The sequence below is a fragment of the Vicugna pacos genome, chromosome 5, assembly GCF_048564905.1.
Source record: "Vicugna pacos chromosome 5, VicPac4, whole genome shotgun sequence".
Classification (NCBI taxonomy): domain Eukaryota; kingdom Metazoa; phylum Chordata; class Mammalia; order Artiodactyla; family Camelidae; genus Vicugna; species Vicugna pacos.
In genome coordinates this window covers 88,876,238-88,890,828 of record NC_132991.1, presented here as the reverse complement: position 1 = coordinate 88,890,828, position 14,591 = coordinate 88,876,238, and positions in this window count along the sequence as shown.

Sequence of the window (14,591 nt, the reverse complement as noted above, 5' to 3'; positions counted from 1 at the left end):
GTATATTGAAGAGATATTTCTACTGAAAAAAAAAAAATCAGTAAAAAGAGACAAATCTCTGGAAAATCTAATTAATAAATAAGAGAAAATACTAATACTTACCATATTCTGCAGTTACAAGTATAGAGAAGGTAGATATTACAAAGTATAAAATACTTTATACACAATCATATCTAATAAATATAAATATTCTGAAATAATGATTTATGAAAAAGAAGAAATGGCCAAGATGGACTCCAGAAGAAGTAGATCATGATGCCCTATAATCAAGGAAGCTACTGGAAAAAGTTCTCAAGCAATTATCTCAAAAAATGACTAAGAGCAGCCAGATCACTTAACTGGATAATTCTTTCCAACTAAAGGAACGGTTAATTCCACTGATGCTCTGATTAGTTTCAGGCATACTTTATATATTCTGATACAAAAATCTGACAAATAGAAGGGAAAACATAATTTTAGTTACAAATAGAGATACAAAAATTCAATAGAACATTACAAGAACACTGAGGTGTCATCAAGGAGAACTTCTAAGAGTAATGACACAGAATTTGTGTTTAAAAATCTATTTCAGGAGAAATTGATTTATAAAATAATGCTCAAAACTCATAGTTATTCAAGCTTGAACAGCACAGAAAAACGTAAAGAAAACAAAGCAACTATTATGACAAACCCCACAATAACCACTGTGAATGTCCTGTTATCTTGTTTGCCAACATCTTTTACACTCTCTGTGTATGAGTATGGTTACGTGTGCTGTGATTTTGAGAAAACTGGACTCCCATTTTTTGTGTATGTGTGCGCGTGCACACGTGTGTGTGTATGTTCTCAACTGAGGGTATTTTTGACCCTCAGGAACATTTAGCAATGTTTGGTGACATTTTTGGTTGTCACAGTGGGGGAGAAAGAAAGGGGGGCAGGGTCGGTGCTACTGGCCTCTAGTGGGTAGAAGCCAGAGATGCTGCTGAACACAGTGCACAAGACAAAGAATTATCCAGTCTAAAATGTCAACAGCGTCAAGGTTGAGAAATACTGATTAATATCCTCCTTTTTTTCCCTTTAAGATAATTTCAGCATCTTATCAGGTGATAGGCGGATGCCCACCGTCTCCCTCCCCATGTCCTCATTTCTGGACCCTGTGAATTTGCTACCTTGCATGGTGAAAGGAACTTTGCAGGTGTAATTAAGTTTACGAGCCTAAAATAGGGAGATTATCCTGGATCATCAGTGTGGGCCCAGTCTAATCACATAAAACTTAAAAGCAGAGAGCTTTCCCTGGCTGGAGTGAGGGATGTGGCAGAAGGAGAATCAAGAGAGAGTTGAACTAAGAAGAACTGGATGTGGCCTTGCTGGTCTGAAGATGATGGGGGAGTGTTGCGAGGAGAGCAGGAGAGAGACTCCTGGCTGAGTGCAAGAAAACAGGGACCTCAGTCCTACAACCACATGGAACTGAATTCTGTCAACAACCTGAGTGAGTCTGGAGGAACATTCCCCTCTGGATCCTCCAGATAAGGAGCCCGAGTTGGCCTGCACCTTGCTTTTGACTCTGTGAGACCAGGAGCAGAGGAAACAGCAGAGCCCACTGTCCTGTTAACCTACACAACTCCTAGACGAGGAATCTGTGTTGCACCAACTTTATGACAATATGTTACAGCAGCAATATAAAACAATGTGTCTGGCAGGATTAAAAATCATCTCAAATTCACAAACATCTTTGTATGTAAATCTTTGTCTCACCTCATAGGCTTTTTTCCTAAACATTGCCAAGGTCCTCACCAGAATTGTTTTTTCAATTTATCACCAGGCATATTTGCAAGAAATGGCTATACTACCTTTGGTGAAATTATTTAAAATGTGTTCTTTAATTTTATAAATAAAAACATAGACCTCAATATTATAATTTAAAAAATTGAAGTATACTTGATTTACATCATTGTGTTAGTTTCAAGGGTACAGCAAAGTGATTCAGTTATTTTTTTCTGCTTATATCCCTTTACAGGTTATTACAAGATATTCAACATAATTCCTTGTGTTATACAGTAAATCCCTGTTGCTTAGTAATTTCATGTGTAGTATTTTACATCTGTTAATCCCATACTTCTAATTTATCCTCCTCCCACCTCCCCTTTGGTAACTGTAAGTTTGTGTTCTACATCTGTAAGTCTGTTTCTGTTTTGTATATAGATTCATTTGTATTATTTTTTAGATTCCACATATAAGTGATATCATATACTGTTTGTCTTTCTGTCTCATTTACTTCACTACGTATAACATTCTCTAGGTCTATTCATGTTGCTGCAAATGGCAATATTTTATTCTTTTTATGGCTGAGTAATAATCATATATATATATACATGTATACACACACAGGAGTGGGATTGCTAGATCATATGTTATCTCTATTCAATATTATAATATTTTGTCAATTTTTTATTCAAAAATTTTAAAGTGCCAGGTATTTGCTAATTATGTGTTTTTTTAAGATCTACCTCTTAGATTGATCAATCCTGTTTCTTTTTCTGTTTTATATTTACTTTATTTCTGCCTTTAAAAAATTTTATTTTTCTCTTTTCTTCAGATTTGTTCTGTTATTTTTCTTAATTTTTTCTTTTCTTTTCTTTACAAGATATTGAATATAGTTCCCTGTGCTATACAGTAAGACCTTGTTATTTTTTCCTCTTTTTTATTACTAGTGAAGATAAAACATTTGTCCTTATATTCATTATGTCTCTGTCTACAAATTAGGGGAAATATTAGCTATTTCATAGGTAATAATAATTAAGTAATAATATTAGGTGTAAATGAGATGATAAATAGTGCAGAACTGAAAGTATTATAACTCAAATAACTTTCTGCTGCTGGTTGTTGGATTGCTTTCAGTTTTTCACTATTATAAACAATGCTGCAGTGGACATCCTCAATACTCTCCACAAAGGGCATCCAGTTCAGACCCCACCAGCTGTGCCACTACTGCTGCTTCCCCCTACACCCCTCCCCGTTGGGGAGGGGGATGTTCCATTTAAATCATCTGAAAAACAGTAATACTATTTTATTTGAGTTTTTCAGAATGTTGCTCAGAAAAATAAAAATGTCATCAGCAGGTATACACATTTGAAATGTATTTTGAAGCAAGTTGTTTTTACCCAGTCAAGGTTTATGAGATGTAATTTCTAATAAAATTTTTTATTTGAAGTGGAAATAATAGTTCTGGAGGCTGGGAGTCTGAGGTCAAGGTGTTGTCATGGTTCGTTCCCCCTGAGGGCTGGGAGGGAGAATCCTTTCCATATTTTGCCCCAGGTTCCGCTGATTTACTGGCATCTTTGGTGTTCCTTGGTGTTCCTTGGTGTGTAGACCACCACCCCAATCTTGGCCTTTTTCTTCACGTGCAGTTCTCCGTGTGTGTGTCCAAATTTCCCTTTTAATAAGGACACCCATCTTACAGGATTAGGGCCCATCCTAATCACCTCATCTTAACTAATTACATCTGCAACAACTCTATTTCCAAATAAGGTCACCTTCTGAGGTGCTTGAATTACTAACCCTCAGGCTGAATTCAAATTCAAATCCAACATATGAATTTGGGGGACACAATTCAACCCAAAACACAGGCTTGTCCGTAATTACACTTCCCTAGGATACCTTCTGCCATCAGTATCCATATGCAGTTGGTGTATATTCTTCTAGGTTTTCTCTACATGCACATGTACACTCACAAAGTTTATTTTGTAAAGAATAGGGTTCTTTGGTTTTCTAATCTGCTTTTTTTTCAGTTGGCATAAATGTTCTGAATGCCTTTCCATGTCATCAAATACAGATTATATTTTAATGAGTGCACAGAATTCTATTCTTTGATGTACCATACTTTACTGATTGAAGAACAGTCCAAATTTCGCTCTTCCAAGCAAAGCAGCCATGAAGATGCTTGTATGCAGTGTGCTTCCTTGCTTGCTAGCTTGCTCTTTTCCTAAGATAAATTGCTACAAGTCGGTCGGCTGGTTTAAATGACCTACATCTTGCAAAATATTATGAAACATATTGACAACCTGCCCTTCAGAAAAGCTATGACCTTTTACACTCCCTCCATCAGAACACTTCCTCTTCCATAACTGCTCGTCCCCAGCCTTCCACATCTGGGCAAGGACAACCCTGTTTTAGCCGGTGAAGCCAAATCTTGGTCATCCAGTTACCTCTTCTTGTTTCACACAGCTCACTGAATCTACCAGCAAGTTCCCTGAGTTCTTCCTCCAAAGTCTATCCGCATCCGAAAGTTTCTCTCACCTTGGTCCACGCCATCGTATCACCTGGACCTTTGCAGCCCCGCTTCCCCGGCCCACGCAAAGTCTGTTCTCCATGCAGCCGCCAGAGAGCGCAATTTAAAAAGTAAGTCGGACCATGCCCTGGCATCTGCCCCAAACCCGGCTCTGATTTCCCATTTCCTTCAGAATAAACCCCACAGATCTGACCAGGGGCTCCAGACTCTACTGTAATCAGGCTCTGCCTATGTTCTTTCCCAGTTCTTCTATTCGTATTTTTCTTCATAAAAAATACACTTTGTATATTAAAAATATTAGCTCTGTCGATCAGAATTCACTGGTAGTTTTCCATTTTGACATCCGTCTTTTTATTGAATTCACGGACTGTTTTGATATGTAAATCCCTCAAATTTTCCATTATGATTTCTTCCTCGCCTGTACACTTAGAAAAACTCTCTTCCCTTTAAACTTATATATTCATCAATATTTTCTTCTAGCATTGTTATGTATATAGAACATCGAAATCGTTGGGCATTAGTTTCAAAGTTCTTGACGATTGTAATGTACTGGCTTTTCAAGGCACATTTTAGAATGATTTTTCTACTTGTCTGCAAAAAACTATTAGGATTTTTATTGGATTTGCTTTAATTTAGGGGAGAGTCTACATCGCCATCCAGAAATATGGTTTGTCTCTCCATTTAAGCTTTATGGTCCTCAGTGAAGTTTCTAGGTCGTAAAACTGATTCCCAGGAATTCTGTATTTGTAGCTGCTATTGGGAAGGAAATATATTTGCAGCCAGCCTTCTTCATGGGAACACCATCGCAGGCGGTCGGGGAACCCGGGGAGAAGGAGACGCACATTTAGGAACGTAGAACGTGGGGGCGGCGGGCAGCTGGGGGCCCCTCCTGCTTCTCGGAGCCGCACATGGCCTCGCCCAGGGTCCGCCCGCCGCGGCTGATGGTGGCGCGTCCCCACTCTGCTCGGGGCGATTCGATGGCGCCCCCTGGTGGCCACCTTCAGGGCGGCGCTTCCGCTAATTTTCAATTTCACCTTCACATCACCTTCTTTGATTTTCTCTCCGTGCTAGACCTTCAAGACACCTCTTAAACAAGGACAGCAAACGATTTTCAACATTTTCGATTCAGTAAAATACAGTTTGGAAGACGAATTGTGAAAAAGTCACTCTAAAGCCAAATCGACTCTTAAACATGTAGAGCTATTTATTCATTCACTCAACGCCTGCTGATGGAGGGTGTCCTATGGGCTGGGCTGTAGGGATTCAGGCGTGAACCAAGACAGACAAGAGCCCTACTGTTCGCTTGTATCTTATGTTCTAGTGAAAGGAGACCAAAAATAATCAAGTCAATAAATGTGATTATTCCCAAGAATGTTACGTGCTTTGAAGAAAAAATAGTGATGTGAAAAGAATGGAGAGGGGGTCAGGGCAGGCTTCTTTCTCTGAGGAGGTGTCATTGAAGCGGAGAGCTGGATGAGGAGGAATCAGTGCAGTAGGATGGCTGGACTAGAGGTTATGGTCTTTTGTCAAATCCAGAGCCTGTATTTTTAATAGGAGTGCAGATTTAATCAGGGAAAATGTAAATATATGCATCTTTGTTGCTTTGTCCATTCTTTCATATTCATATTTTACGATGCAGCTATGTTTCACCCACAAGGTAAGAGTGAAGTTCCCATCCGCCTGCAGACCCTGCAATCTGTCCTTGTTGGAGACAATGGATGTTGGCAGCTCTGGTCTGGGTGTGGGAGACATCTCGCTTTAGACCTTGAGCTGTCTTTCAGGCTGTGATTAAAGATATTTTTCCTGTTGTCAATACAAAAACCAAACTCTAGGAATTAACCCAGTGTTATGAGCTAAATAGTCTTCCCCAACCAATTCCTAACTCCCAGAACCTCAGAATATGACTGTAGGTGGAGACAGGACCTTCAAAGCAGTGCTTAAGTTAAAATGAGGTCTTTAGGGTGGGCCCTAATCCAATACATCTGATGTCTTTAAAAGAGACAGGACACAGACATGGGGGAAGACCCTGTGAAGACACAGGGAGAAGACGGCCATCTCCAAGCCAAGGAAAGGGGCCTCAGGAGAAACAGGTCCTGCTGACTTGATTTTGGACTTTTAGCCTCCAGAATTAGGAGAAAATAAATTTCTGTTGTTTGAGCAAGCCAGTCTCTGATACTTGCTATTCTTAGATGATTATTACCTTTAGAATGAAATTTAAAAGAATCAAAGTATAATGGTTGAAGTAAATGACTTACTGTGAAAAATATTGGTAAACACGGGCCTAGAAGATTGAGGTGCACATGACTAGGGTTGGAGCCATGAATTGTAATGTGTTGAAACCCAGGAAAACTGAGTCCTAACTAACCATGTGTACAGGGCGGGGCAAGGAAAGAATGTTAACAGGAAGGAGGCAGTGGGCAGGGACCAGGCAGCTTTCAGAAACCCACACATCCAGCCAACATTAGTGTCACCTACTTGCTAGAGGACGGAAGTGAACCAAGTTCAAGGGAGGAGCAACCTAGACAACAGAGAGAGGTTGTCAGGTTGTCCCACACTCTGCTAGAAGAGACCATCAAGCCGGCCCTACGTGACCCCTCCTCCCACTGGATGGATGCTGACTCAGCAGCCTTCTGGTTTCTGTTTTAGCTTTCCAAGTCCCCTGATCTGTGAAAGAAGGCCCACCATTCACCCCAAATTTTGTTTTGTTGAGCATCTGCTTTGTGCTAGGCCCTGAGACACACAGTGAGGGAGGCATTACATTCTGGGATATGGAGGGAAGAGGATGGATACAAGATCTGCTTGAAAGTAGAGTAAGAAGAACATGGAGAGGAATCAGACATGTGGGGAGGTGGAAAGGAGAGAGATGACTTTTAGGTTTGGGGCCAAGTCCAGGATGGTGGTGAAATGAGAAGATTATAGGGAGAAGTGCCAAGAGCTTTCCCAGCCAGATTGGGTTTGAGATGCCCTTCAAGCATCTAGGAGACATCAAATAACTTGATAGATGAATTCTGGGAGGAGGCTGGGCTGGAGATATAACTGTGGGACTCAGCAGCTTACGGATGGAATTTAAAGTCATGGGACTGGGTGAGGTCACTCAGGAATAAACCGTAGTTGGAGAAGCCAAAGGTCAGGATAAATTTTGATGTGTTAGGTTTTAATTTTCACTAATACCAAACTATTTTCTTATTTCCCTTGTGATTTCTCCTTTGACACGTGGAAGATTATGAAGATTGTGATTTAGTTCCTGAATATTGGGAGACTTGAGAGAGAACTTTATGCCACTGATTTTGAATTTCTTTCTATTGCGTTCAGAGAACATATTGTAACGTGCTCTATATAATTTCAATCCTTTTCTCTTCAGATTTTTTGAGAATCACTTTATGTTTCAGCATATAGTAGACCTTGACAAATATTCCATGTGTACTTGGAGAAAAAGTGCATTTTGCTGTTTGGGGTTCAAAGTTTTGTAAATGTCAATATGGCACGTTGGTTGATGGTGTTGTTCAAATCTTCTATATCCTTTCTTTTTTTTTTTTAAATTAACTTTATTTTTTAGAAAAGTTTTACCTTTACAGAAAAATTGCAACATAGTACAGAGAGCTCCCATCGGCCCCACACCCCATTCCCGTCTTGTTAACAAACGTCTTATGTTTGTGCGGCACTTTTACTACAGTTAATGAATCAATGTTGATACATTATTATTAACTAAAGTTCATGCTTTATTCAGATTTCCTTGGTTTATACTCAATGTGCCTTTTCTCTTCCAGGATCTCACCCAGGATCCAACAGGATATTTAGTTGTCACATTTCTTTAGGTTCCTCTTGGCTATGACAGTTTCTCAGATTTTCCTTGTTTTTGATGACAGTTGACAGTTTTGAGCTATTTGGTAGGACGTCTCTCTAAGGGGATCTGTCTGATGCTTTTCTCATGCTGAGACTGGGGTTATGGGTTTGGGGGAGGAGGAGCACAGAGGTAAAGTGCCGTTTTCATCCTGGCGTATCAGAGACGCGGGTTATCAGCATCACTTATGTCTGCTGATGGTGACTTTGGGCACCTGGCTGAGGTGATACTTGTCAGTTTAAATGGGCATCCCGTTTCCTGGCAGCCCCCTCTAGTGGTCCTTTCGGCTGCTGCCAAATGTCCATTTGGAGCATCCAGGACATAGGATGCTCTTCAAAATATGTAAATTCTTCTTCAGATTTTTTTGGTCTGATGTATGAAATTCTTTTCTGAAGTTCTCAAGGTTTCTTTTGGCCAAGAGAGCTTGAAGCCCACTATTATGGGCTTCTTTCCTGGGAAGTAAGCTGGCTTCAGTAATAGCCTGTGGTTCTTTTGAACATTTCTGATGGAATTTTGGCTTGTACTCTGTAGGTATCCAGCACGGCTGATCTTGCCATCTGCTTTGGAGAGATTCTCCTATAACGTTAAAGGGCAAATTCTCTCTTGGTTGGATATTTGGCGAGCATTCATTTATTTTTCTTGCTGTAATTCAGGAAGGACTTGAAATTTCTGCTGGTGTGATTGCCTCTCCCTTTTTGTGTTTTTCTAAGTTCAGTGAAGCCTTCTCAGTTTGAAGCCTTTAAATATGAGGGCATTGGCTATTTCATCTTCTTCAGCTGATTTAGTGTGTATTCTATTTCTTTTAAAGTGTTTTAAAATAATCATTTAATTGAGTAGCATCAATCAGTTTCCTCAGAAGTCCTTTTTTAAATTGAAGTATAGTCAGTTACAATGTGTTAGTCTCTAGTGTACAGCACAATGTCCCAGTCATACATATACATACATATATTCATTTTCATTAAAGGTTATTACAAGATATTGAATACAGTCCCCTGTGCTATACAGAAGAAATTGGTTATTTATCTATTTTTATACATAGTTGTGAATATTTGCAAATCTCAAACTCCCTTCCTACCCTCTTTTCCCCCGCCCGGTAACCATGATTGTTTACTATGTCTGCAAGTCTGTTTCTGTTTTGTAGATGAGTTCATTACTGTCTTCTTTTTTCAGACTCCAGATATGAGTAATATCATATGGTATTTTTCCTTCTCTTTCCTCAGAAGTCCTTTTGATTCATCTCCTAGGCCGTCTCTGTTTTCCGGTGCATTTGTTATATCCAGTTCCAAGCTCCCACCACCCACGTTGTCTTCTCCCAAGAACACCACCCAAGTCACTCCTCTGTAGCCAGTGGCCACTTAGAGGCTTAACCTGATTTTCTTCAGAACTCTCTAACATTTCATTTTGATTACAATGCTCGCTCCTCTCCCTTTCCCTTCTCTGGCTTCTTGTGGAAGCAGCTCCTTGCATCCTCAAAGATCATCCTTTTCATCCAAAGCATCTTTTAGTGTTATCTAAAGTTGTCCTTTTTTCCTTCTGGTGTATTTTGAAGGCTGTTCAGTTGCATGTACTTGATATTGGATATATTTTGATGAATCTTCTGCAGACTGACTGTTTCTTGTAATGCTAGCCATCAGCTCAACCTGTTCTGAGTGTTTATAGATTTCTCTTTGATATGTCCTTTTCTAAAAGTGTCTATTTTAAGCCCAATTAAAGAGCTGGCAATCTCCAGCTCTTTATTAATGTTCTCCAGTTTCATTTTTTAAGAGTTAATTTTTTAGAGCAGTTTAGATTCACAGGAAAATTGAGTGAAAGGTACAGAGATTTCCAATATGGCCCTCTGGCCCCTCACATGTGCAGCCTTCCCCATAGTCAACACCCCCACCAGAGTGATACCTTTGTTACAGCTGATAAACCTACACTGACACGTCGTTATCACCCAAAGTCCAGAGTTTACATTAGGGTTCACCCTTGGTGTTGTGCATTCTGTGGGTCTGACAATTAATACATTTAATGTAAGTGTTGACATGGTTGGTTTCAGTCCATTGTCTTGCTGTTTGTTTTCTATTCATCCTATGTGATCTTTGGTCCTGGTTTCCCTTTTCTGTTTTCTTTTGAATGAATCGGTTATGTTGTAGTATGCTGTTTCAGCACCTCTATTGGTTTTGCAGCTCCACATTCTTCATTTTCTTTTATTTGAATTATTTTTTTTAGTGGTTGCCTCAGAGATTAAATACAGCATGTATGCTTAACTTATCACAGTGTATGTTTAATTAATATTCAGCCAGTTCTAACACGAGAAACTTAGAGCAGGGTAATCACTCCTCTCTTGTCTTTCACCCATGTCATATATCCTGCTCCTAAATGTGTTATAGACCCCGCAGTATTTTATTATTTTTGCTTTAGAAAGTCAACTGCTTTTTAAAGAAGTCAGGAAAGAGAGGAAACAGTCTTCCGTGTTTGCCCGTGTGCTCACATTTCTGGCACTCTTCGTTCCTTCCTATGATGTCTGAGTTTCCGTGAGTTTCCATCTGGTATCATTTCTCTTCAGCCTAATGAGCTCCCTTTAGCACCTCCTGTACAGCGAGTCAGCAGGCTATGAGTTCTCTCAGCTGTAATTTATCTGGAAATGTCTATTTTACCTTCGTTAACATTTTTTGATACAATAGAAATTAAAGCATTCTTTTTCATTTCCATTTTACAATGATATTTACCATTACTTTGTACTAGAAAAAGTGCATGATCAATTATTACTTTATTTCTCAATGGATTATATTTAGGCAATAGAAAAAAATACAAACAATCTTTATTTGCATTTTAAAATGTTTCCAAACATTAAGGCAGATGGATAGAAGCAAAATATTCTGTCAAATGTATTTGTTTTGATTGTTAAATGTGTATATATATATATATTTTCAATTCAATGCTTTTTAGTAAATAGTAGAACTGAGCAATCATCTTCACAATCCAGTGTTAGAACAGTGCAATCACTTTGAAATGTTCCTTCATGCCATTTGCAATTCATTCTTGCTCCCATCCTCACCTACTGATCTGCTTTCTATCTCATAAACTTGGGACATTTCATATAATATGCAGTCTTTGGTCTGGATTCTTTCCAGTAGCACAGTGCTTTTCAGGTTCATCCATTTTGTAGCTTATAGCATCAACTCTTTCTTTTTAACTGCTGCATAATATTTCCTTGTATAAGTCTATCACGTTTTCTTTATACATTCACTAGTTGTTGGACATTTGGATTGTTTCAAGATTTTCATTATTATGAACAATGCTGCTGTGAACACGCAGGCCCATGGTTTTGTGTGGGCATGTGTTTTCACTTTGCTTGGGAAGATTCTTTGAAGTGGAATGGCTGGGTGACATGGTAAGTTTATGTTACCTATTTGCATAGTTTATCTTTCTCCATCCTTTTTCTTCCAACCTATTTGTGCCTTTGAATCTAAGGTGTGTCTCCTGTAGGCAGAATTTAACTGGATCTGTCTCTTTCACCCAGTCAGACAATATCTGCCTTTCGATTGGGGTGTGTAGACCATTCACATTTAATATAATTATTAAAATATTTGGATCTCTATTTGCCATTTGGCTATTTGCTTTCTGTATGTTCCTCCATTCCTCATTACTGCCTTCTTTTGTGTTAAATAAATATTTTGGGTACACCCTTTTCTTTTGTTGATTTTTAAATGACATTTTAAGATTTTTTCCCCCCACAGTGATTGCTTTAAGCATTACAATATACATTTTATCACAATTTACTTCAGACTGATACTAACTCAATCCTGGTAAAACAGAGGACTTTGCTCCAGTATAGCTCAATTCCATCCCCTTCTCCTTTGTGCTATTATTGTCACAGATAATAAGTCTATCATCTATCTATTCATACTTATCTATGTTAGAAACACCATACTACAGTATCATACTTATTGCTTTATGCAAATTTATGTCTTAAGAGAAGAAATAGGGGAAAAATACATTTATCTGTTACATAAAACTACATATTTACCATTTCTGTTTCTCTTCTTCCCATGGGTTTAAATTAGCATCTAGTGTCATTTCCTTCCCCTCAAAGGATTTTTTCTATATTTCTTCTAAGGCAGGTCTGCTAGCAATAAAATCTTCCAGTCTTCATTTATGTGAAAAAGTCTTTATTTTATTTCTCTTTTGAGGAATCATTTTATTGGATACAGAATTCCTGACTGACAGTTTTTTCTTTAGCGCTCTGAATTTGTCATTCCGCTGCCTCTGGCTGCCATCCCTGCAGATGCGGGCCATCAGCCACTACTGTATCGAAGTTCCCCTTACTGATGAGTTGTTTTCCTCTTGTTGCTCTCAAGTTTTTCTCCCTGTGGTTTCAACATAATGGTGACCCTACTATGTGGATGTTTTTGTATTTATCTTACTTGGTGTTCACCGAGTTTCTTGAATGTGTAGAATAATGCTGTTTAGACACACTCACGTTGACTGTAGGCTCCTTCCTCCAACTGGTGCGGGGGTTGAACCTTCAGATTCCTCCTAGAACAGGATGAGCTTTGACTGGGCTGCAGTTTTATTTCAACCGTGTTCTCTGTGGTTAGCCCAACCCCCAGTCTCCTGGGTCACTGCCTTCTTGATTGTATCATTTGAACTGGGAGGCAATTGGCTTCAATTTCAGATATTTTTGGTGCATCTTTGGATTCAGCTCTGGCAGAGCCCCAGAATTCAATCACCACAAGAATGTTTGAGATTATGCTGTTTCCTTTTGCTTAGCATCCTCTATCCTATTGCTGTTTTCTTGGCAAAACTCAGAGGAGAAAACTTCTGGGCCAAGTGATGTGTCCTTGTGTTTGGGGCTCTTCCAGATTCCAATCTGTACCACAATCCATCTGCTTTCCAAGATCTGGCTGATATCCCCTTATCTTTTGCAAAGCCTCTCCATCTATGGCTGAATTGCTCTTCTCCAGACCAGGCATCACCTCCAGGTTATAGAAGCTGCCTCAGTTTCCCATTTACCTATGAAACCTCAGTCATCTTGGGACTTTAGTTCATATAAAGTTCCCTTGTGTCCATCACTTTTTGCTAGCTTCATAGAAACATATTATTTCAATTTTGTTTGTTTGCTTTCCTTCTTCTTACCACAGGAATAAAGTCTTTTGTGACCTGCTAAACTTTGGCTGGAAGCAGAGGCCAAATCTGGAGATTCTGCTGGGTACTGAACCGTAGAATGAATGCTCTCAGCCACTCTGTTTTACTGCCGTTTCAGTCCAGACTTCAGAGGGCTGTTGTGAGGATTAAATGAGCTGCTGCACAGACACCCTCAGCCCCATGCTTACACAGCAAGCTAGGGAGGCCCAGCCCAAGCTGCCTGCGGCAGTCCCTGCTCTGCCCGGGACACCATCCGCAGCCAGCGGCTTGTTTCTTGCAGAAGCGCCTCCTGTGCCTCCCGGCGCCCAGCCCTTGGCATCCCCTCTGGCTGTGCCCACAGAGGCTGGTGCAGGGATGAGGGAGAACCTCCAAGCCCAGAAGAACTGGGCTCCCTCTCAAGCTTTGTCTGCGTGCATGTTGTGAAGGACAGAGGTTGCTGCCTCCATGTCCGTGGGTGAAGCTGCTAATAGCCAGACTGAAAACCATGGCCAACGGTGGCTCAGGAATGTCCTTCCTCTGCATGGTGGAGGCACGTGGCCCTCTTGGATGACCTGATGGCAGGGCGGGCTGTCCCCACGACCAGAGCCTAGGTCATTGTTAAGGCTTGGGTTCTCAGCTGCTCCAGCACAAATAGGCCAGTTGCGGCTCTAGGCTCCGCTTCAAGATCCAGAAAAATCTCAAGTTCCCAGGGTGAATGGGCGGCCGCCTCCCTCTTCAGCAAGTCTGGGCCCCTAGCCCCACTGGTGGGACTGCAGCTACCAGACGACTTGGGTTTTGTTCATTCACTGGGTCAGTGAGAGGTGGCTCTGGTGGTGTTTGGTGGGCACCGAAACAAAGGCGCCCCGTCCGTGAGATGCTTCACTGCCATCTGCCTGAGAACCATCAAGTGAAACAGACAACCATGGAGACGGTCCGAATGTGAACGGTGCCCCCTAGAAGTGTGCAGTTGCGGCTGCCCTGGTACGTAGCTCTCTGCTGAGCCTCCAGTGAGGGCTGAGGACATTAAAGTGAGTGACAACCCCCGATTCCTGATCCTGAGAAGCTCCCAGTCTGAGGGGGCAAATGCATAAACAGATAAATCTGACTCCCCAGTGAGGGATGGACCACACACGGTGGGCGCCCAGCATCGCTTGTCAGCCCAGCTCGGCCCAGCCCTGTGCCCTCTCTCGGTGGCTCTCTAGACCCCCTCCTGGTGCTAGGTCCAGGCCTGACCTCTGAGGCTGGTCTGCACCGTGGCCCAGCCCCCCAGGCCTCTCTGGTGGCCATGGCCTTCAAGGGTGGCCTCAGGGAGCTCTCCGAGACCCACCATCCCTGCTGCCCTCAGTCTCCTGCCTGCCCTCCTCCTGGAGAGGC